The sequence below is a fragment of the Schistocerca serialis genome, chromosome 5 (genome assembly GCF_023864345.2).
Source record: "Schistocerca serialis cubense isolate TAMUIC-IGC-003099 chromosome 5, iqSchSeri2.2, whole genome shotgun sequence".
Taxonomy (NCBI): domain Eukaryota; kingdom Metazoa; phylum Arthropoda; class Insecta; order Orthoptera; family Acrididae; genus Schistocerca; species Schistocerca serialis.
Window position 1 is genome coordinate 681,841,419 of NC_064642.1, and position 22,093 is coordinate 681,863,511.

The 22,093-nt window shown below is 43.9% G+C and overlaps 1 pseudogene; it reads left to right on the forward strand.

The window, feature by feature from the left end:
• The first annotated feature begins 21,537 nt into the window (after nt 1-21,537).
• On the forward strand, nt 21,538-21,655 carry LOC126482999 (5S ribosomal RNA; annotated as a pseudogene).
• The last annotated feature ends 438 nt before the right edge of the window (nt 21,656-22,093 follow it).

A 22,093-nucleotide genomic window follows, 5' to 3' on the forward strand; every position in this document is an offset into this window, starting at 1 on the left:
TATACCCCCGGTGTAGCCAAATGGTGCCGTGCATCTTTTGCCGACCTAAAAATTCTTTTATTTTCCTAGTGGGTCTGAAAATAGTTTCCACCCCATACTTGCCTAAAACTTTCCCAATGCGATCTGTGACCTTACTAATGAACGGAAGAAAAACTTTGCCCTTGGACGACTGTTGTTCGTCGTTACTCCTGACTCTGCCTAGAGCGAAGTGCTCGATCTATATCCTTGCTAGAATAGCCATTCTTCACGAAAGTTGACCGTAGATGTTCAATCTCATCTTTTAAATAAACAGTTTCACAAAGTTTGTACGCCCTGTCTACCAAAGTTTTCATTACACCTCTTTTTTGTCTAGGGTGGTGGTTTGAATCTTTGTGTAGATAACGATCAGTATGTGTGGGCTTTCTATGCACCTTATGGCCCAACGTTCCGTCCCGTCGTTTAATCACAGACACATCCAGGAAGTTCAATTGCCCATTCCTTTCTGTCTCCATAGTGAATTGGATTTTCGGATTAATGCTGTTTAAATGTGCCAGGAAGGCATCCAACTCCTCTGCTCCGTGTGTCCATACTACGAACGTGTCATCGACATAGCGATACCATCTGGCTGGTCTCTTACTGGCAGTCTGCAACGCCCGTTGTTCAAGTGCTGTGCAGGTTTCCCCAGATGATGTTCCATTTCGATCGAGGATATTTTTCTTTGAATCAATTAGAGTGGGATGTTGTTGTCAGGATATTGTAAATGCCTCAGTTGGAAGCCATTTGCGTTTGTTCACTTAACTGTCAAATAACATTCTTCCCTTGATTAAAAAAGCGACTTGTGCAGTGCCCTATTGATAAATTTCAGCACAACAAAACGCTACTTTGTTCCGTAACATAAGCTGTACTATTAGTCTGATTACATATGCGTATGAGGCAAGAGCGTACCTGGGATATGAATTACCAAAAAGGGGTGGTTGGCAACTCATATTAGCCTCGTGAAAAGGATGGAGACAGAGAAAAGGAAGCATAATTTATTACAAAATTAATTTCAAAAGCATTGATAAACTATGTCTGTTATTCACCAAACTTATTGATGCTATATACGAATGCATATCTTCGCGGCGATATATACTGATAAAATTTTCTCACGCTTCCAACCGAATGCAGTGGGTCGCATCAGAGATATGAACGTCAATTTCGTTTTTTTTTCTTTTTTAATGGGATATATATTTTCTGATAGCGGCTATCGAAACGAATCAAATGTTGTGTAACAGTAAGGTCATTGAAGGTCAACGAAGGTCACAAAGGTGGCATGAACGTCCATTTACAGAAGATGTTCGAAGTGACGACCATTGGTATTAATGCAGTGTTGCAATCTTCTTATCATGGATTGAGTGGTATTCCTTATCACTTCGGCACTTACCGACGCACATGCTCTGAAAATTCTCTCTCGTATATCTTACAAATAGCTAATATTCGCCGAATACGGCTTATGCATCTAACGTGCCACTGACATGTAAACACCATTCGACGGTTTCGCAATACAACACTAATAGGAACGGTAAGACTAGTATCGTCGAATCAAGGGAATGTGAATGATATATTCCCTCGAAGAACAAGTCGTTATGCTTCTCATTTACGGAGAATACAACCGAAATTCAATGAGAGCTAGAAACTTATACGCTGAAAGATATCCTCAACGCACTCACCCTACACGTCGTATATTTAAATATGTGTGTAATAAATGGAGAACAACTGGGTCTTTAACGCATCGGAAACATATCCGGCAAAGGAAAGTTATTAACGAGGAAACGGAAATTGGTACTCTTTCTACTGTGGTTCGAGATCCTTGAGTTAGTTCGCACCAAATCGCAAGAGAATCTGGCATGAGCCAGAGTAGTGTTGTTCGTGTTCTGCATCGACATAATTATCATCCTTACCATATCAGTCTCCACCAGGAATTAACTGATACTGATTGTAAGCGTCGCATTGAATTCTGACGATGGGGTCAACTTCAGATTCAGAGGGATGACACATTTATTAATTTGATTTTATTTACTGACGAGGCTACATTCACGAACCATGGAAATGTTAATTTGCATTTCTTGGTCAACTGAAAATAGATGTTGGCTGCGGCAAGTTGCACACCAAAAACAGTGGTCAGTGAATGTATGGTGTGGGATTCTGGAGGACAGAATTATAGACCCCTATTTCATCGAAAGAAATCTTAATGGTAGGAAGTACACCACATTCCTACAAGAAACATTAGGTCCGTTATTGGAAGAAATACGTTTAGTAACAAGGAACAGAATTAGAATCAACAAGATGTGTGTCCGGCACATTTTTCGCTAATGGCTAGAAACGAGTTGCAGAGAGAATCGCAAATCGTTGGATTGGATGCGGAGGAAAAGTGTCGTGGCCGGCTCGTTCACCAGACTTGACGCCTCTTGATTTTTTCATGTGGGAATCCGTAAAAGACATCGTTCATAAAGACGTTCCAACAACACCTGAAGATATACGAGAGAGAATTGTCAGAGCATGTGCTTCGATAAGTACCGAAGTGATAAGGAATACCACTCAATCCACGACAAAAAGATTGCAGCACTGCATTGATACCAACGCTCATCACTTCGAACACCTTCTGTAAATGGACGTTCATGCCACCTTTGTGACCTACGTTGACCTTCAAATACCTTACTGTTACACGTCATTTGATTCGTCTCGATAGCCGCTATCAGAAAATAAGTACCAAACTATAGCATCTCATTTAAAAAACAAAGTTGACCTTCATATCTGTGAAGTGATCCAACATAGCAACAAAAAACCAACATCATATTATGTCGCCCTTGGTCCCATGCAACATTTTGTCCCACAAACGTTTCAGCTCTTATCATACTTTCGAAGTTATTCTTGGTGGCAATAATTATGATTCATCCTGTATAAGGACGGCAGCAGCAATCATCTAACAATCTCCACTTGACAATGACCGAGGAGAGCTCGTCCGAAATGTGGTTGATTTTAAACCACTGGTCGAGGCTGGAAGCCCGAGAAAATTTCACCAATATTTATGGTACTTCTTTGTAACAGTACTCACCATGGAAACCCTTGTGGTCTATGTGACGTATGGCATGTGTGTACGTGGTTCCTCAACGTTGTCTCTGCAGTGGAATTCTCAAGCCTACAAATAATTAATATGACCTTGCCAAAGGTAACTACACTTAGGGATTTCCATTAGCCGGCCTCGGTGGTCTCGCGGTTCTAGGCGCGCAGTCCGGAACCGCGCGACTGCTACGGTCGCAGGTTCGAATCCTGCCTCGGGCATGGATGCGTGTGATGTCCTTAGGTTAGTTAGGTTTAAGTAGTTCTAAGTTCTAGGGGGCTGATGACCACAGCTGTTAAGTCCCATAGTGCTCAGAGCCATTTGAACCATTTTTGATTTCCATTAAACGAAGTATCATGCTGTCGTTTTACTTCACTTCAGTTTAACACATCAAACTAATGATTCCTGTCGGTATGGTAATGGAATTAATGACAGCGGGGATACTATAAATTATTTATTCTCAAAAATATACAGAGGGCAAAAATTGCGTAAATGTGATGCACACAATTTTATCTGATTCTACCTTACATGTTATTGCGAGGTTAGTAGAATATACTCCTGACTTTCTTTAGGCTGTGATGCCCACTATTAGACAGAGAGAAAGTTGGCTGATACTCTTTAGCAGTGAAAAACAGAAGACCTTTATCCTGACTGGCACATTCAGAAAACGCTCAGTTGACAAGCAAATGGGACTGAACACATCTACTGCGAGTGTTTCTCTATCTAATGAACCGAGCTGCGCACATCACCTATTCAAGTATGGACAGTAATTGTTATTGCACTGATGGTGTGCTTGCTGGCATGTTGACAACTGTGCAGATGCTGTACGTGGCATGCTTCCAATTCTCTGCCAACACGGTGGACGCTATATGCCGCCTGCACATTCCTACGGCTAAAATTACCTCACTACAAGACAGACCACGAGTCAAGATTCCTGTTTGCTCACTACCAGCAACAGAAATTCGACTCAAGTATTCTTTCGTAAAGAAGCACTTCAATGTGTTCAGACCGCACAGAGAACTAAAGAATCAGCACTCAAGTAAACAGCATAACAACTCTGTCATGGGGAAATGATTTGACGTGCTCCTTGAGTCGAAACCAACACCTCATAATCATCAGACTCTCCACTGTGGCTCTTGCCAGCGATGTTTCTAGCTCGATTCCCAGAAGGAACTGTTTTCAATTGACCCTGGCATGGATGTGTTCTCGATCGATCATCTGAAGGGAAGATCTTGCTCACATCATACTCTGATTACTTCTGGACATGCAGCATCTATGTTTGCGTTCAGGCGATGAATCCCAGCGGCCGTTACAAAAACAGTACCTCCTGCTACATGGATTACAAATCTGCCAGCCAATCACCTGAAGCTCATTCTCCTTTCAGAAGATTTTCTGGGAAGTTCCATTTCCCCTTCTACATCCTGAACACTCCGCCAATCAAGACCGTATCTATGCTTTTCAGTAGAAGTGTGACTTGGCACTTCCCATGAGCAGATTCCTCTGACCCCAAACATACCTTCACACAAGAGAGCAACACCCAGCCTGTATTTTCCATGCAAAGGGATTCTGCCCCCCCCCGCCCCCCCCCCCTAGCATCATAGACCGCCGCCGCCATGTTCTGCTCTCTCAAGGCAATAAATCTCTGTTTCTGCAGAACACAACAATTATCCTCCCAGTTTCTATTTAGCTGATAGCGGCGTCTGAGGAATGCATAGCCAGTTTTGCCTTTTATGTCAGTGCTCAGCCCTAATTGAGTCCCAGACATTAAGTACTAGCGAAACCGTTAGTACGTAGTGATCTTATAGAAATCTACAAATCTACAAGAATATTAAATGTATGGCGCACAGTCTTACCGTCTTACAGCTAGAACGTATTTGACTGAGAGACTATAGTTGGTAAGAACGGTCTGTTCTTACTATTCTACTTCCAGATGAGTAAAGTTCAGGTATATGGCAATGTTTTCTTTGCACGTGCTTTGATTGAATTTTGACATTATCTGGTAAATGGTAACAAGAGAAAAAAATCTGAAAATACCACGCTATTGAAAGCTTTTAGACCTTAGCCATCTTGCACTATCAGCTGTAGGGAGAACAGTGAGATTTCACAAGGAAGGCTACTAGTCAACGTCTTCTATACGTTCCGAATTTCTACAAGCTGGTGATGATCTGTTTTGTCTGCCTATGTGGTGGATCACGATATGAGTTCAGCTTGTGAGACCATGATACTCATATTTCTCCTAGAGAGCGTTGGAGCGGTGAAAGGGGGGGGGGCGAGGTGAAGGGGGAAAATGTGAGGGTGGTGTGGGGAGGGCAGGAGAGAAGGAGAGAAAGCTCCCAGCCTCACTGGATACGCCTTTGGCAAAAGGAAATGAACACATATGAAGAAAAAGGAAGACTGGGATAACGTCCTGTCGACATTGAGATCATTAAAGAGGGAACAGAGGCTCGGATTGTGTAAAGGATGGGGGAAGGAAATCGGTTGTGCTGTTTCAAAGGAGCCATCTCACCACTTACCAAGAGCGATTTAGGGAAATCACGGAAAACATAAATCTGGATGGCTGGAAACTAGTTTGAACTGTCGACCACCCGAATACGAGTCCAGTGTGCGCCACCTCGCACGGTAACTAAAATGATACTGCAATTGCAGACATATTTTTCTTGGTATTCCAGCACGTCGTGGTGTCTGCTTTAGAAAGAATATGATGAAAAATTTATGAAAAAATATTTTCTTGAAGTGTTGTTAATGAATTACTACTAAATTATTCACACACAATCTTATAAGTTGCAGATGATCCTTTAAATGAGGGTACTATATGGTTGAGATCACTTGCAAGAACTGTCCTTCACACATAGTTCGTTTCACCTGTGCTCCGATCGTAAGATGTAGTACACTGAACTCGTAGAGTACTAATAATTTTTTTGGAAATACATGGTGCTTCAGAAGTGATGGTCGGGATTCAGGGATATACCAGGAATGATCATTCGAAGCAAAGAAGTAGAGATGTGCTCTAGAACGCATACCTAAAGAGCTATGAGCAACTCTTGATCTTCGATACTGTGAAACAAATCTCTTTTACTGCAAGCTCTTTGCTTTCCATATATTGGGAAGTGGTAGCATGGACCAAAACAAGAAAAAATGTTAAGTAAACATGTGCTCAAAAATGCATACCTTAACAGCTCTGAGCAGTTGTTCATCTTCCCTACTTCGAAACACAAATCTTCTAATGAACAAGTGCTCATAGCTTCTGTTGTTGTTGTTGTGGTCTTCAGTCCTGAGACTGGTTTGATGCAGCTCTCCATGCTACTCTATCCTGTGCAAGCTTTTTCATCTCCCAGTACCTACTGCAACCTACATCCTTCTGAATCTGCTTAGTGTATTCATCTCGTGGTCTCCCTCTACGATTTTTACCCTCCACGCTGCCCTCCAATACTAAATTGGCGATCCCTTGATGCCTCAGAACATGCCCTACCAACCGATCCCTTCTTCTGGTCAAGTTGTGCCACAGACTTCTCTTCTCCCCAATCCTATTCAATACTTCCTCATTAGTTACATGATCTACCCATCTAATCTTCAGCATTCTTCTGTAGCACCACATAGCTTCTAAGGTATGCATTTAGAGCACATGTTAAGTGGACATTTATTTTTTACTTTTTTGGTCATCATGGAAAAGAAAGCAAAGCAAAGACGGAAAGAATGAAGCACTATTGGGCTCTTCAGCCGTATGAGAGTAAAATCTTTGACATAGTATACAACTGGACATGGAGGTTGACAAAATGAATGTTTGACACTAGAAAGACACATAGCCAGTTGTATAAGTTAATATACGAAAAGCTGTTTTGTTGATTTATTAAAATATTGACAGAGATTAAATGGCAAATGAATTTAAAAGACGGCTAGAGAGTTGCGTAAGTTAAAAGGTAAAAGCCGGTGTGTTGACTGATTAAGATAGAGATGTAGACGAGCGAAGTGATGAATGGATTAGACTGTCAAGGAGGGGAGTATCATGGAAACGTAGCAGTTGGGGCAGTCCGCGAGAAGCTGTTTATGTGGGTGGACGTTTGGAGCAGGTATTCTGGAGGGTGAAGAGCTACACTGTACCGGAACAAACCTCAGGATGTGGGAGGAAAAGAGTAAAGAGCAAGGAAGGCCTGACAGGGGAGGTGGGGTGAGTTCTTTAGGTCTTGTAGGTCGGGTATATAGCGTGAACACTAATAACAGAGACAAAACTGCAGGGAGGGATTCGTGACCGCAGATGGAAGAAAAAAGGTCCTATGAACATCTGTCAGGAAATGCATCGTTGCCACGGTAGATGGCGCTGACGAATGACAGTTCTTCTGTCCATGGGCTGTGTTCCTTGAGCGTTGCAGGCTGTGGGATTGACGCAGGTACTGTAAGCAGCAGCATTTATGTCGAGAACATGCCAATCGGATGGTAACGGTCGAGAGGCTGCACGGCTGTACCAAAACATGCACCCTCACAGACACCAACCACATCACACACGTACACCAGATTGGTTCTACAAGATATTGAGACGAACCCTTGTATAAGCTCTAGGCAAGTGGCCCGCCAACATGAGGTAAGCCAAAATATGGTCATTTGTATCCTGCTACTATCCCTGTCACTTGAAATCCCAAGGAGGCCACTTTGAACATATGTTGTGACGTGGATGCGTAGCTCTGTAATGTGTTCCAGCACGATTCGTTGCTTTTGCACGTACACCGTCCATTTCTGGACACGTGTTTATAGGACCGCCCATTCCAGTCAGGAATCCGTCTAGGAAGTTTGCTGATTTTAGTAATGCTCACCCTGCATGTCAGGGCGGATTTCATGGTCGGATAAGGGAAGTCGGTTAAGGTTTCGTTGGGAGAGAGTGTGGAGAGCGTGAAGGTGTAGCATTGGGGGCCTGTGGTGGTAGAGGCCAGGCAGAGTACCAGGAGTGAAGATCAGAGGGTAAACTAGGAGGTGGGTTGTGTAGAGTTTACAGGTAAAGTAAGGTGTTCGGAGGTGTTGAAGGTGGGAAAGGAGAGAGGGGAACTTTATGTTGGTAGAAGGGATTAGAGACGGAACACAAGCTCGGATGGAGTCAAGGGAACCATCCTGGCCGTCCCTGGAGCGATTTATGGAAATCACGGGAAAATCTAAATTTAGATGGCCAGACACAGGTTTTAACCATTGACCTCCTGAATGCTAACCACTGCCCCACCACGCTCGGTATGTTGGTAGAGGATGCGGGTGGGGCAGAGTATGTGGATTCGAAAGGCTACACGGAGTGCATGGCATTCGAGGATTTGTAAGCGCTCCGTCTTCAGGCCACGAGTGGCCTACCGGGACCATCCGACCGCAGTGTCATCCTCAGATGAGGATGCGGATAGGAGGAGCGTGTGGTCAGCACACCGCTCTCCCAGTCGTTATGATGGTATTCTTGACCGAAGCCGCTACTATTCGGTGGAGTAGCTCCTCAATTGGCTTCACGAGGCTGAGCGCACCCCGAAAAATGGCAACAGTGCATGGTGGCTGGACGGTCACTCATCCAAGTGTAAGGTGTCAGGCAAATCCAACACCTTCCATGAAAACCCTGACGTGATAGCAAATCCGGCAGTATGTCACATAGCTCCGAATAAATCCTGACATTAAACTAACCAAAGTAATACGATCAACGAGTGAGCAAATGGAATACCACAGGCTAACACAGGAACGCCTAAATGCATGTCATAACTTCCCACCGTGAAACAGACGCAGTTCCGAGGGAAGAAACGAGAACAGAAGCCGAGAGCAGAGTCGTGTAGGCTAGGAGGCCCTACGATGAGGGACGGACACCCACGTCGCCAGCCGACCGCCAGGACCACCCCCAGCCCATGTTAAAAGATAGAGCCCTCCAGAAGAACAGTATAGATCTTACGATAACACTAAAAGGACCACACCAATTGGAAGTTTTAACGTGAGACTATATGCGTCTCTGTTACGTTGCAAACGTTAAAAACATTGCCCCACCACGAAAAGTATAATGTTTCTCATTGAATAGATAGAATTTTTGTAGGCAGAGCTTAAGTTTAACATTGAGACCCTGATTGGGCAGTTGAAAACGCAGCCAGATACATTTTTTTTAAACCAACTTCGGTAAATTATAGTAAGGAGAAGTGAGGAGGGAGTTGCTTCCGAGACAGCGAGGTGCGTGGAGCTGCTCCGTCTGCTGCCCCCTGACCCTGCCTAAACACCGACAAGATAATGAACGCACACGGTGCCGCCATAAGGCTTCACTCAGGACTGCAGAAGTCTCATCTGTTACATCCCCTTTTTACGTAATACTAGTGTCGATCGTCAATTAAACTTCGTGGTATTCACATTTGGTACTAGAAGTTAAAATCTGAAATGCAATGATTTTTCTGTTATATAATTATTGAGAAGCCACATCAGCCACTGTAATTTACAAGTTAAATAAGTAATTAAAGATAATTGAGGGTCACTGTAGACCATTTTCATAGTTTTCTCTTTTATGAAACTTAAATCTAGATTATAGATGTGATATGGCATAGGTCATCCTTCAATCCATTGTAGAACTTGGAAACCGATTCAGGGAATATTAGTTCACATTTTTGTTGAACGCAGTTGGTTTTTATCATCCTGTATTAAAATATTTCCTTTTATCAATAGTGCAATTTATAAACAATGTTTTGTGAGTAGAATAAAATTTCCAATTGTAAACTTAATGCTTTTTCGACGTTATTTTACCAGCTAACTAAAAATAGGAAAGTCTTGAACCCCTTCCACTAAATTTTTAGTTAGTATTAAGATTCTTTTACAGGGAGTGCAGTGGAGCTGATGCTGAAATCATGAAGTATTTGATTATATCATCGCTAGTCTCACTGAACTCTTCTGAACTCTACATGTCATGTGTGGTCCTTACCAGCAACAGGTCCCAGGTTCAAACTAGTAAATTCCCTAAAAAACACGCTCAGAGCGTCGTTGTGCGAAAGTGATAGGGAGACACGACTTAGAACAAACAGACACCACGCAGAATGTTAGACAAGTGCCGGCCACGGCCAACAGCGCTTAACTTCAGTGATCTCACGGGAGGATCTGTAGGGCGTGATAAAAGGAGGAAGGAGGATTATGGAAGGATGCAGTCTCCATGTACGGCAGGTTAGCAGTTTTAGTACTTTTAGTCTGTGTGGACTTCCTGTTGACTAGCCAGAGTTAGGCTGTACTGAATAATCAACAGGAAAAAGGAAAGAGTGTATACGAGCAGGCACGCGCGACGCGTCACATAAATGAAAACGAAGAGCCGCTGGGGGCCAGGCCGCAGTGTGGGGTCGTCACCGCGGCCGAAGCCACACGAGCAGCGCTAGGCGGGCCGGCCGCCGGTGCATAATTAAACGCTGGCCGGTCATCCATCTCGGTAATGGACTGCCCTCTGCCCTCCTGCAAGTCTCGGCCGTCCGCATCGCATTCCGTGGCCGCAGCCGCAGCGCAGCGCGCACCGACCCCAATTGGCATTCTGCCGCGTTACTGTTACTGCCGAACCGTGTGAAACAGCCGGCGCCGGCCGCGCTCTGCCGAACGCCGAGCGCCTCGTCGCGCCGCCGCTTCGGCTGCACGTCCATTCGCCTCTCCCGTAATCCGCCGGTAGCTTCCTCCCGGATTCTCTAACGGAACTCGCCAATGTACTGCAGTTCGGCACAATGCGAGTCAGAGGTCGCCGGTTCCAATCCTGGCAGCGACATTTTCGCTTCATTATTGGGCCACGAAAATTTCGAAATGTGCTCAGTTTTTTACGTATTCTGTTATCTTTCTGATGTGCGTCAGGGACAGAAGTATTTCTTCCTTTCATATTTCTGCTAGTAACCGCTGTACTGAAAGGGTACAGTATCACCCGACATTGAAAATAGGTACAACATTCTTCGTTATTCTTGTCAGAACAACATATTTTTTGTAATAATAACTCAATTTCACTTAATACACCGAAGCCGGATACCAGTGGAGGAAAGAAGGATGATTTATTTATTTAGTTGATCACATGTGCACTGCCACAAAATAAATCCCTGCATACAATTTGGTGAGATCTGTGATAAGAATGAATGTGTGGTCGTCTGCTGACCGCAGATAGTGAATGTGCAATATATGATCATCTTTGAGACGGTCCTTTGGTCACCTTTGGTGGAACCAAAGAGAAGAAATTTACCTGAGCTTTGAGAGCATGAAATGTGGCTGACCAATACGGTAGCAAGGTGCGAGCTGACCTGAAGAACGGCCATGTTTTCGGCACTCTGCCGCTGGATCTTGTGTTGGTTAGATCTGTCTTAGGTGTGCTCCGTAAAGACAAAAGAGTGGATAGAATAGTATGCATGTCGAATACTTAAGAGTAGTTGGGAATAATAATTACTCTATATCAGGAACTTTTGAGGGAAGAATTAAATGTCAGGCAGGTAATATTAAGGGGATCGTAGTAATCTTCGGAAGTGGCCAATGGTCACAATGAAACCACGTGTAGCAATAAGTTGAAGTACTTCCGAGTGCTTAAGTTAAGCTGAATTACTGGCGTGTGTACTACAAGTTGGAAATATTTAAGAAATGGCGTGTGCAGGACTTGAAATTAGAGACGAGTACTTCCACGTGGTGAGTACTGTGTGAGTCTCAGTCTGTGTATGAGACAAAGAATAAAGAAAAGTACTCGTCCATGGTATCAGTTGAGGACTCGCATGTGTGATGAATATGATAGTAATAATACCTTTGTGTGTTATGTTTCCGTGTGACGCTAGATTCAAACTATAATACTCTGAGAGTGAAGCAAGGTGAGAGCCGTCTATCCAGCAACGCCACTTGGCTTGCACTGCACAGGAAGACGTGCATATATCCCCTAGAGTTCGTAGTAGGAAAGAAAAGTTACGAAGTGAGGCAGTGTCTTGTGAAACTGGGATGAATACTGATTGAAGTGGGAAAGCTGAAAGTGATGTGATTCTAACGTTGTAACTATTCTTTGTGTTGTATTGTACGTTGCCAGTGTGATGTATTTCATGTAATATAAGTATGTGTGGTTTGCATGGGAGAGTAGCAAGATAGGTTCAGAGCCAGTGGGTTATGCATGTTCCTTTTTGTTCCGCTCGGTCTGGAGTAAATTTTCGTGATGATGGGTGTGAGAGTCGAAATGTGAGATACAGCAAAAGATCCACCATCCTATCGAGAAAGTGCACTGTAGCGTTAGGTAATTACGAGACCATAAGATAGAGAATCACCAATGTAAAGACATACCCACTGGGTGGAGTTTCTCATGTGTAATTATTGTATAAAATTGAAATAGTAGAAGAATATAATTTATCGGAATAAAAAGGATAGTGAAAAGAATAAGATTGGTGGCCTTGTTCTTCAAGTAGTGTGTAGTCATGATACCCAGAATTTATAATGTGTTCGCCATTCATATTCAGTGCGATGGCCACGTGTTGGTCAAAGCCGTTGGGTAAGAAAGAAAATGTGGTATTGCCAGAGCGTAGTGATCAATCAGAGTTGTGTAGATTACTAACAGTCAGATGTGCGTTATCCGTTGGGTAATGTTCAAACATGAGAATAATTTGTAGCTTAATTGTGAGTACTAGAGCTCATAATCAGTCATTGATATTTTGCGATAAATAAGAATAAATCCACTCGCCTGGCAGACCACTCGTCTTGCAGGCCTGACTGCTTGATGCCACAGTATGAGCTAGACATGTGGGTGCCTCTCAGTACATCTACATCTACATCTACATTTATACTTCGCGAGCCACCCAACGGTGTGTGGCGGAGGGCACTTTACGTGCCACTGTCATTACCACTTTTTCCTGTTCCAGTCGCGTATGGTTCGCGGGAAGAACGACTGCGGGAAAGCCTCCGTGCGCGTTCGAATCTCTCTGATTTTACATTCGTGATCTCCTCGGGAGGTATAAGTAGGGGGAAGCAACATATTTCTCATCCAGAAACGCACTTTCTCGAAACCTGGACAGCAAGCTACACTGCGGTGCAGAACGCCTCTGTTGCAGAGTCTGCCACTTGAGTCTGCTAAACCTATCCGTAACGCTATCACGCTTACCAAATAACCCTGTTACGAAACGCGCCGCTCTTTTTTGGATCTTCTCTGTCAACCCGACCTGGTATGGATCCCACACTGATGAGCAGTACTCAAGTATTAGTCGAACGAGTGTTTTGTAAGCCACCTCCTTTGTTGATGGACTACAGTTTCTAAGGACTCTCCCAATGAATCTCAACCTGGCACCCGCCTTACCAACAATTAATTTTATACGATCATTCCACTTCAAATCGTTCCGTACGCATACTCCCAGATATTTTACAGAAGTAACTGCTACCAGTGTTTGTTCCGCTATCATATAATCATACAATAAAGGATCCTTCTTTCTATGTCTTCGCAATACATTACATTTGTCTACGGTAAGGGTCAGTTGCCACTCCATGCACCAAGTGCCTATCCGCTGCAGATGTTCCTGCATTTCGCTGCAGTTTTCTAATGCTCCAACTTCTCTGTATACTACAGCATCATTCGTGAAAAGCCGCATGCAAATTACGACGCTATCTACTAGGTCAGTTATATATATTGTGAAAAGCAATGGTCCAGCCGGCCGGAGTGGGCGAGCGGTTCTAGGAGCTTCAGTCGGGAACCGCGCGACCGCTACGATCGCAGGTTCGAATCCTGCTTCGGGCATGGATGTGTGTGATGTCTTTAGCTTAGTTAGTTTTAAGTACTTCTAAGTTCTAGGGGACTGATGACCTCAGATGTTAAGTCCCATAGTGCTCAGAGCCATTTGAACCAAAAGCAATGGTCCCATAACACTCCCCTGTGGCACGCCAGAGGTTACTTTAACGTCTGTAGACGTCTTTCCATTGAGAACAACATGCTGTGGTCTGTTCGCTAAAAACTCTTCAATCCAACCGTTCAAACGTCTTCAAAGCGAGTCAAAAGTAGGGAGGATTTTTTATGGCGTTGCGTATACGGTAAGACAACCCATACCGTTTTATACTGTAAGCGCACAATATACATGCAAGCGTCCTGTGGAACCCGTGATATGGGGTTGGCGTCGTAAGAGGGTCGTTCAAAAAGTAATGTAACGGATTTTTTTCCTGGAAGGTTCGTTTTATTCGCGATTTCAATAAACCATATCATTCCCAACTCTTCTAGTTACAAACTCCTATTTTTGACCAAAGTCTCCGTCCAATGTGACGGCCTTAGGCCATCTTACTGGGAGCGTCTACGCATCCACATACTACCGTCTATTGGTCGACGTCGCAGCCAACGTCTGCATAAATAACCTCCGCATTGTTCCATAAAACTTCAGATATGAAGCCGTATAAATTTCACTTCAGATATTTCGGTCGTGTATCGTTCAGCAATCTCCAGAGTGAGCCGATGTGACTCTTCGGCACTTTGTAAGTAGGCGGTTTAGGTTTTTATGTTGGTAACGCCACGTAGCGCTCTGTATGAAAATCACTGACTGTGCTGTGTGCAGTCTGTGGCTGGTTTGCATTGTTGGAATATTTGCTATGGTAGTGTTGGGCAGTTGGATGTGAACAGCGCGTAGCGTTGCGCAGTTGGAGGTGAGCTGCCAGCATTGGTGGATGTGGGGAGAGAGATGGCGGAATTTTGAGAGCGGATGATCTGGACGTGTGTACATCAGAAATAGTAAATTTGTAATACTGGATATCATGAACTGATATATATATATATATATATATATATATATATATATATATATATATATATAATTAGTAATACTGGATATCATGAACTGATATATATATATATATATATATATATATATATATATATATATATATATATATCAGTTCATGATATCCAGTATTACAAATTTACTATTTCTGATGTACACACGTCCAGATCATCCGCTCTCAAAATTCCGCCATCTCTCTCCCCACATCCACCAATGCTGGCAGCTCACCTCCAACTGCGCAACGCTACGCGCTGTTCACATCCAACAGCCCAACACTACCATAGCAAATATTCCAACAATGCAAACCACCCACAGACTGCACACAGCACAGCACAGAGCCATTTGAACCATATATATATATCTTGGTGTGCCCAGTGTCAGGGGCACGCTCATTGGGGTTAGTTCAATGAGCAAGGCTCTATAAGTAGGTTTATACTTTCAACTGACACATATGTAACACTGTAGGCTTTAGTAACTAGTCAATAGTTAGGTTACTTGCTTTCTAGGCAATTAACAAAACTAATTTGCCCATTGCACTTATCCCATAGCTAACATACTAACTAGTTACTTAAATATAACTTAGACAGCTGCAATTGAAACTATTGTACTACTTTTTCGGCCCACTAATCGTATAAGGTAGTGGGTTAAATTGTATAATTAATAAGTTTTTGGAAATAAAGAATTTAAAAAAAAAGTTCTAGGGGACTGATGACCTCAGAAGTTAAGTCTCATACTGCTCAGAGCCATTTGAACCATTTGAACTATTTGCGGATAGCGTGAAGGAAAAGGACTGTTTGAACGCCTCAGTACGAGCTCTGATTTCCCTTATCTTTGAATGGTGGTCATTGTGCGATTTTAAAGTTGGTGGTAATAATATATGCTCGACATCCTCGGCGAAGATCGGATTACGGAATTTAGTGAGCAGCCTCTTCCGTTGTCATCTGTCTGCAAGTGTGTCCCACTTCAAACATCCTATGAGATTTGTAAGGCTCTCGCGATGGGTAAATGTACCAGTCACCAATCTTGACGCTCTTCTTTGGACCTTCTCAATCTCTTGAATCAGACCCAACTGGTAAGGGTCCCATACAGACGACCAATACTCTAAGACTGGACGAACTAACGTATTGTAAGCTATTTCCTTTGTTGAAGGACTGCATCGCTTCGGGATTCTACCAATAAACCGCAATCTAGAGTTCACCTTGCCCGTTACTTGTGTAATCTGATCATTCAATTTGAGATCATTTCGAATAGTCGCACTCAGATACTTGACGGACGTTACCGCTTCCAAAGACTCGGCATTTATTTTGTACTCGTACATTAATGGGGATTTTCGCCTTGTTATACGCAGTAGGTTCCACTTACTAATATTGAGAGATAACTGCTAGTCATTACACCACGCATTTACTTTCTGCAAATCCTCATTGATTTGTTCACAACTTTCGTGTGATACTATTTTCCTTAGACTACAGCATCATCGGCAAACAGACTAATGCCGCTGTCAGTACCATCAACCAGATCGTTTATGTAAAAAGCAGCGGACCTAATACACTGCCGTGGGGCACACCTGAAGTTACGCTTGTTTCCGTTAAAGTCACCCCGTTCAGGACGACGTAATGCTCCCTGTCTGTTAGAAAACTTTCTATCCAACCGCGTATGTCATCGGATAGGCCGTAAGCGCGCACTCTTTGGAGTAAGCGACAGTGCGGAACTGAGTCGAACGCCTTTCGAAAAATCGAGAAATATGGCATCAACTTGGGACCTGGTATCTAGAGCCTGTTGTATATCATGCACAAAGAAGGCCAGATGCGTTTCGCATGACTGCTGTTTCCTAAAACCGTGCTGGTTTCTGCAGATGAGCTTCTCAGAGTCTAGAAAGGTCATTATGTCTGAACACAAAATATGTTCCATGATTCTACAACAGATCGATGTCAGTGAAATCGGCCAGTAATTATGTGCATCCGATTTTCTACCCTCGTTTCCATCTTTATGGACTCAGTAGTGATTGAAGCAAAGGCGATGCGATTGGAGACGAATTTACTCAATAGAGACAGTGGCTTCAGCTTGGACAACTCATGGAATCCGGCACTTTCTGTAATAAACTCACAGAGACGTCGCAACGTTGCAGCTTGCAATGATACATCAGTATCAACTTGTGGATCGACCGTGCAGCCATACTTACAATTTCATGCATATTTTCTACCTCTTTGCCGCTGATGAACGTCTCTGGCGCCTTCTGTATCTGTGGCCGCGTGGCGCGGTCCGCCGGATTAAAAGGACGGAGCAAGTGCTGGAGCGTTAGTCTCCTCGGCTCGCTCTGAACATGGCTGGACGGTATAGAACCGAAATATCAGAAGAAAAAGCGAAACGTATGTGACTGCACGCCAGGAGTTTTATGGAACAAACACTGCGCCTTGAAAATATGAAGATGGAAACCTCTGCGTTATCCACGTACTGCTTCCCGCAGTGCATCCTTCATGCCAAAGAGATGGAAGCCGGAAGGTCGGAGAACACAGCTATAGGGTGGATGAAATATTGTGAGCTCCTTCCGGGTAGAGCCGTTGTGTTGTCATGGAGAAGGAGAAGTTATTTTAGAGAAGTTATTTTACAGTTTTGCGCCTACGGACACGCTGAAGTCGTTTCTTGAATTTCCTGGGGGTTGGACCGTTGAGTTGATCGTTGCACCATGAGGGAGGACATTAAACAGAACAGCTCCTCCAAGGTCCCAGAAGACCGCCGCCATTTTACCTGCTGAAGGTGCGGATTCGAACAATTACTTCGGAGGAGAGATGGTTTGGCGTCACTCTGTGAATTGTCGTTTTGTTTCCAGTTCGAAGTGATGAACATTTGTTTCATCGCCTGTGACGATGTACGACAAAATATTCTTACAATTAGCCTCGTAACGCGCAAGCAGCTCCACACAGATGGTCCTTCGCTGTTTTTTATTGTCTTGTGTTAGGCGACGATGAACCCAGCGGTGAGACTCCATTGGTGGACGGGTCTGTCAGCATTACCAACAGAGACATCCAGTTAAGCAGCGTAGTGTTTAATTGTAATTCTTCGATTACCTCGAATGAGAGTGTCCTCACTTTCCAACACTGCATGAGGCACAGCTGTGTGCGGCCGGCCTGCGTGCGGGAGATCGGACACGTCTGAGCGATGTTATTGCGGTAATGACAAACGCCCCACACGAGTCACCATGCTTTCGTTCACTGCCAGGTCTCCGTAGACATTCTGCAAGCGCATATGAATATCTGCGATGCTCCGGCTTTCCGCTAAAAGAAACTCAGTGATAACTGTCTGCTTGGAGCTCATCTCTGGTACAGGCGCCATTTTGAAGGCTTCGTATACTGCCATTTCATGAAACAATAGGTGTTGAATCGAGAATATTCCACTTTATGTAAGTCTGCAGGCTTTCGTGAACATTGTCACTGAAATTAAAATCTTCTGGGTTATTAGGCCGGGTAATTTTTCTCTGTATTTTAGAGGACATATGAGGCGGCCTATTAACCCAGAAGATTTTAAATTCAATATTCCACTTTGTTCCTCGATAGATCCGCATTTTTCAGCCGACATTGGTAGAGAAAAAAAATGTGTTGCCTTACTTACTGAACGCCTATCGTAAATTAATAATCAAAACGTATTTGGTTCCAGAATTTTATGTTTCTTCTTAATTAATAAAACATTTTTACTGGGGCACCTCCTCCATTTAACACCTATCCGAGTCATTATAAAAATTGACATTATTATGTTCCTACAACCACAACTGGTGCGTTTTTACTGAACACCTGATTTGTTTAACCATCAAATATAAAGGGAGTGGAAGGGATGACCCAATAAAGAGAACATTTCATTTTCAGTGTGTTTATTAACTACCAAAAACAATCTCACGTAAAAATTGACGGACGCCACGCACTATATTTAAGAAACACTCTCATTGCATAAAATCATTAATAAACTAATAAACCATTAGCAACTATCTCATATAAATATTGACAGAAGCCACTAAGGATGAATTTGAGCCTAACTTTAACAACAAGACATGTTATTTAAGACACTTTCAATTCCCATACTTTAACATGACATGTAAAATAATAATGGACACACAGTCTCAATTTTAACACGAATACTTAGAATATATTTATTAAAATGTAACTTGGGCAATCTTGCAAATTACTAGAATAGAGAACCTTGCAGGGAGAACCACGAAAGTATTCAAATGTCCATTGGCTTGTAAGATGGGCTTTTAGGACGTAGAAAGTTACAAATTTGTACAATCATAAACGTGTAATAACAGAAGCTTGTAAGGCCGAAGTTTAGCCACGAACGGTGTAACCGACTGAGGGACGTAATACTTAACTTCGAACCAAGACGTAGCTCCGATTGCAACCCCACGTCGGGTAGGCCACCGAAATGTGAACCCAGCAAACGCTACCAAAGAGGAACACACGAGCTCAGTTGAAGTCCACCACCCGTAAGCCCAACTTGTAATATAAAGGGAAGCTCTGCGCTTCGGTTGCCCGCTGCCTCAGCTCACTGAAACACAGACCACACCGGACAACAGGAAGTCAAAAACTTTCTTAATTTTAACATTCGAGATTGACCAGTAAATTAACAGTACAAAATCAAGGCTCAACAACACTAATGTCACTCGCAAGTCCTTTTTTAAATTGAAACAGTTCCTGATAAACAAACGCTAATAGTGGGAAATGAACTGGTTCACTAGAACCGACACTCACTAGAACTTAATGACACAAAAATTGGCCACCTTAAGTGGGCCTGCAAAGTTCAACACGGTAACCTTTAGAAATAAAAACTCAGATAGCCCTCAGAGGACATATTGACATGGATTAACCGATATCGTAAGCAAATTAAACACTTTCTAATAATAGCTAATGAACTAACATTCTGCATATACATCAATATTATGTGGAAGCAGAGCACACGCTTAGTAAGAGGCATCAAATTAAATCGAACAAACATAACATCACGCGTCTACATCTACATCTACATATACATTTAGACTCCGCAAGCCACCCAACGGTGTGTGGCGGAGGGCACTTTACGTGCCACTGTCATTACCTCCCTTTCCTGTTCCAGTCGCTTATGGTTCGCGGGAAGAACGACTGTCTGAAAGCCTCCGTGCACGTTCTAATCTCTCTAATTTTACATTCGTGATCTCCTCGGGAGGTATAAGTAGGGGGAAGCAATATATTCGATACCTCATCCAGAAACGCACCCTCTCGAAACCTGGCAAGCAAGCTACACCACACCGAGCGTGGTGGCGCAGTGGTTAAACACTGGACTCGCATTCGGGAGGACGACGGTTCAATCCCGCGTCCGGCCATCCAGATTTAGGTTTTCCGTGATTTCCCTAAATCACTCCAGGCAAATGCCGGGATGGTTCCTCTGAAAGGGCACGGCCGACTTCCTTCCCCATCCTTCCCGAATCCGATGAGACCGATGACCACGCTGTCTGGTCTCCTTCCCCAAACCAACCAACCAACCAACCAAGCTACACCGTGATGCAGAGCGCCTCTCTTGCAGAGTCTGCCACTTGAGTTTGTTAAACATCTCCGTAACGTTATCACGCTTACCAAATAACCCTGTGACGAAACGCGCCGCTCTTCTTTGGATCTTCTCTATCTCCTCCGTCAACCCGATCTGGTACGGATCCCACACTGATGAGCAATACTCAAGTATAGGTCGAACGAGTGTTTTGTAAGCCTACTCCTTTGTTGATGGACTACATTTTCTAAGGACTCTCCCAATGAATCTCAACCTGGTACCCGCCTTACCAACAATTAATTTTATATGATCATTCCACTTCAAATCGTTCCGTACGCATACTCCCAGATATTTTACAGAAGTAACTGCTACCAGTGTTCGTTCCGCTATCATATAATCATACAATAAAGGATCCTTCTTTCTATGTATTCGCAATACATTACATTTGTCTACGTTAAGGGTCAGCTGCCACTCCCTGCACCAAGTGCCTATCCGCTGCAGATCTTCCTGCATTTCGCTACAATTTTCTAATGGTTCAACTTCTCTGTATACTACAGCATCATCCGCGAAAAGCCGCATGGGACTTCCGACACTATCTACTAGGTCATTTATATATATTGTGAAAAGCAATGGTCCCATAACATTCCCCTGTGGCACGCCAGAGGTTACTTTAACGTCTGTAGACGTCTCTCCATTGATAACAACATGCTGTGTTCTGTTTGCTAAAAGCCCTTCAATCCAGCCACACAGCTGGTCTGATATTCCGTAGGCTCTTACTTTGTTTATCAGTCGACAGTGCGGAACTGTATCGAACGCCTTCCGGGAGTCAAGAAAAATAGCATCTACCTGGGAGCCTGTATCTAATATTTTCTGGGTCTCATGAACAAATAAAGCGAGTTGGGTCTCACACGATCGCTGTTTCCGAAATCCATGTTGATTCCTACATAGTAGATTCTGGGTTTCCAAAAACGACATGATACTCGAGCAAAAAACATGTTCTAAAATTCTACAACAGATCGACGTCAGAGATATAGGTCTATAGTTTTGCGCATCTGCTCGACGACCCTTCTTGAAGACTGGGACTACCTATGCTCTTTATCGTTATCGCGTTATCGCGTCCGGCAGCGTCTTAATATACCAAGAGCGGTCACAATCACAGTTAACTGAGCGCTCTTAGTAATTAGTGTACTTAACTGGGTGGCTTGATGCTGGGGGGGATTTTGCGAAGATGTCAGACCATCACTTGGCAACGGCCTTACCGCAGTGGATACACTAGTTCCCGTCAGATCACCGATGTTAAGCGCTGTCTGGCGTGGCCGGCACTTGGATGGGTGACCATCCGGGCCGCCGTGTGCTGTTGCCATTTTTCGGGGTGCACTCAGCCTCGTGATACCTATTGAGGAGCTACTCGACCGAATAGTAGAGGCTCCGGTCAAAGAAAACCATCATAACGACCGGGAGAGCGGTGTGCTGACCACACGCCTCTCCTATCCGCATCCTCAGCTGAGGATTACACAGCGGTCGGATGGTCCCGATGGGCCACTTCGTAAGACCTCAACAGCGTGTCCCTCCAAGGAAGCGGGTACGTCCACAGCTCACGAGTTTGCCTCCAGTATAACCATGGGATAACCGCCGCCCGGCTTCGGGTACGCCGTCTTCGCTTCTGCCCGCCAGCCAATAGCCGACTCGCGCACCGTCGCCTTCCGTTCTCAAAGCGTTGTTTCATCACTCGCGGTCGTCACTGGCTTATATCCCGAGGTGGCCCAAGCCCCAACACAAACCTCTGAGCTAGGAAACCGAT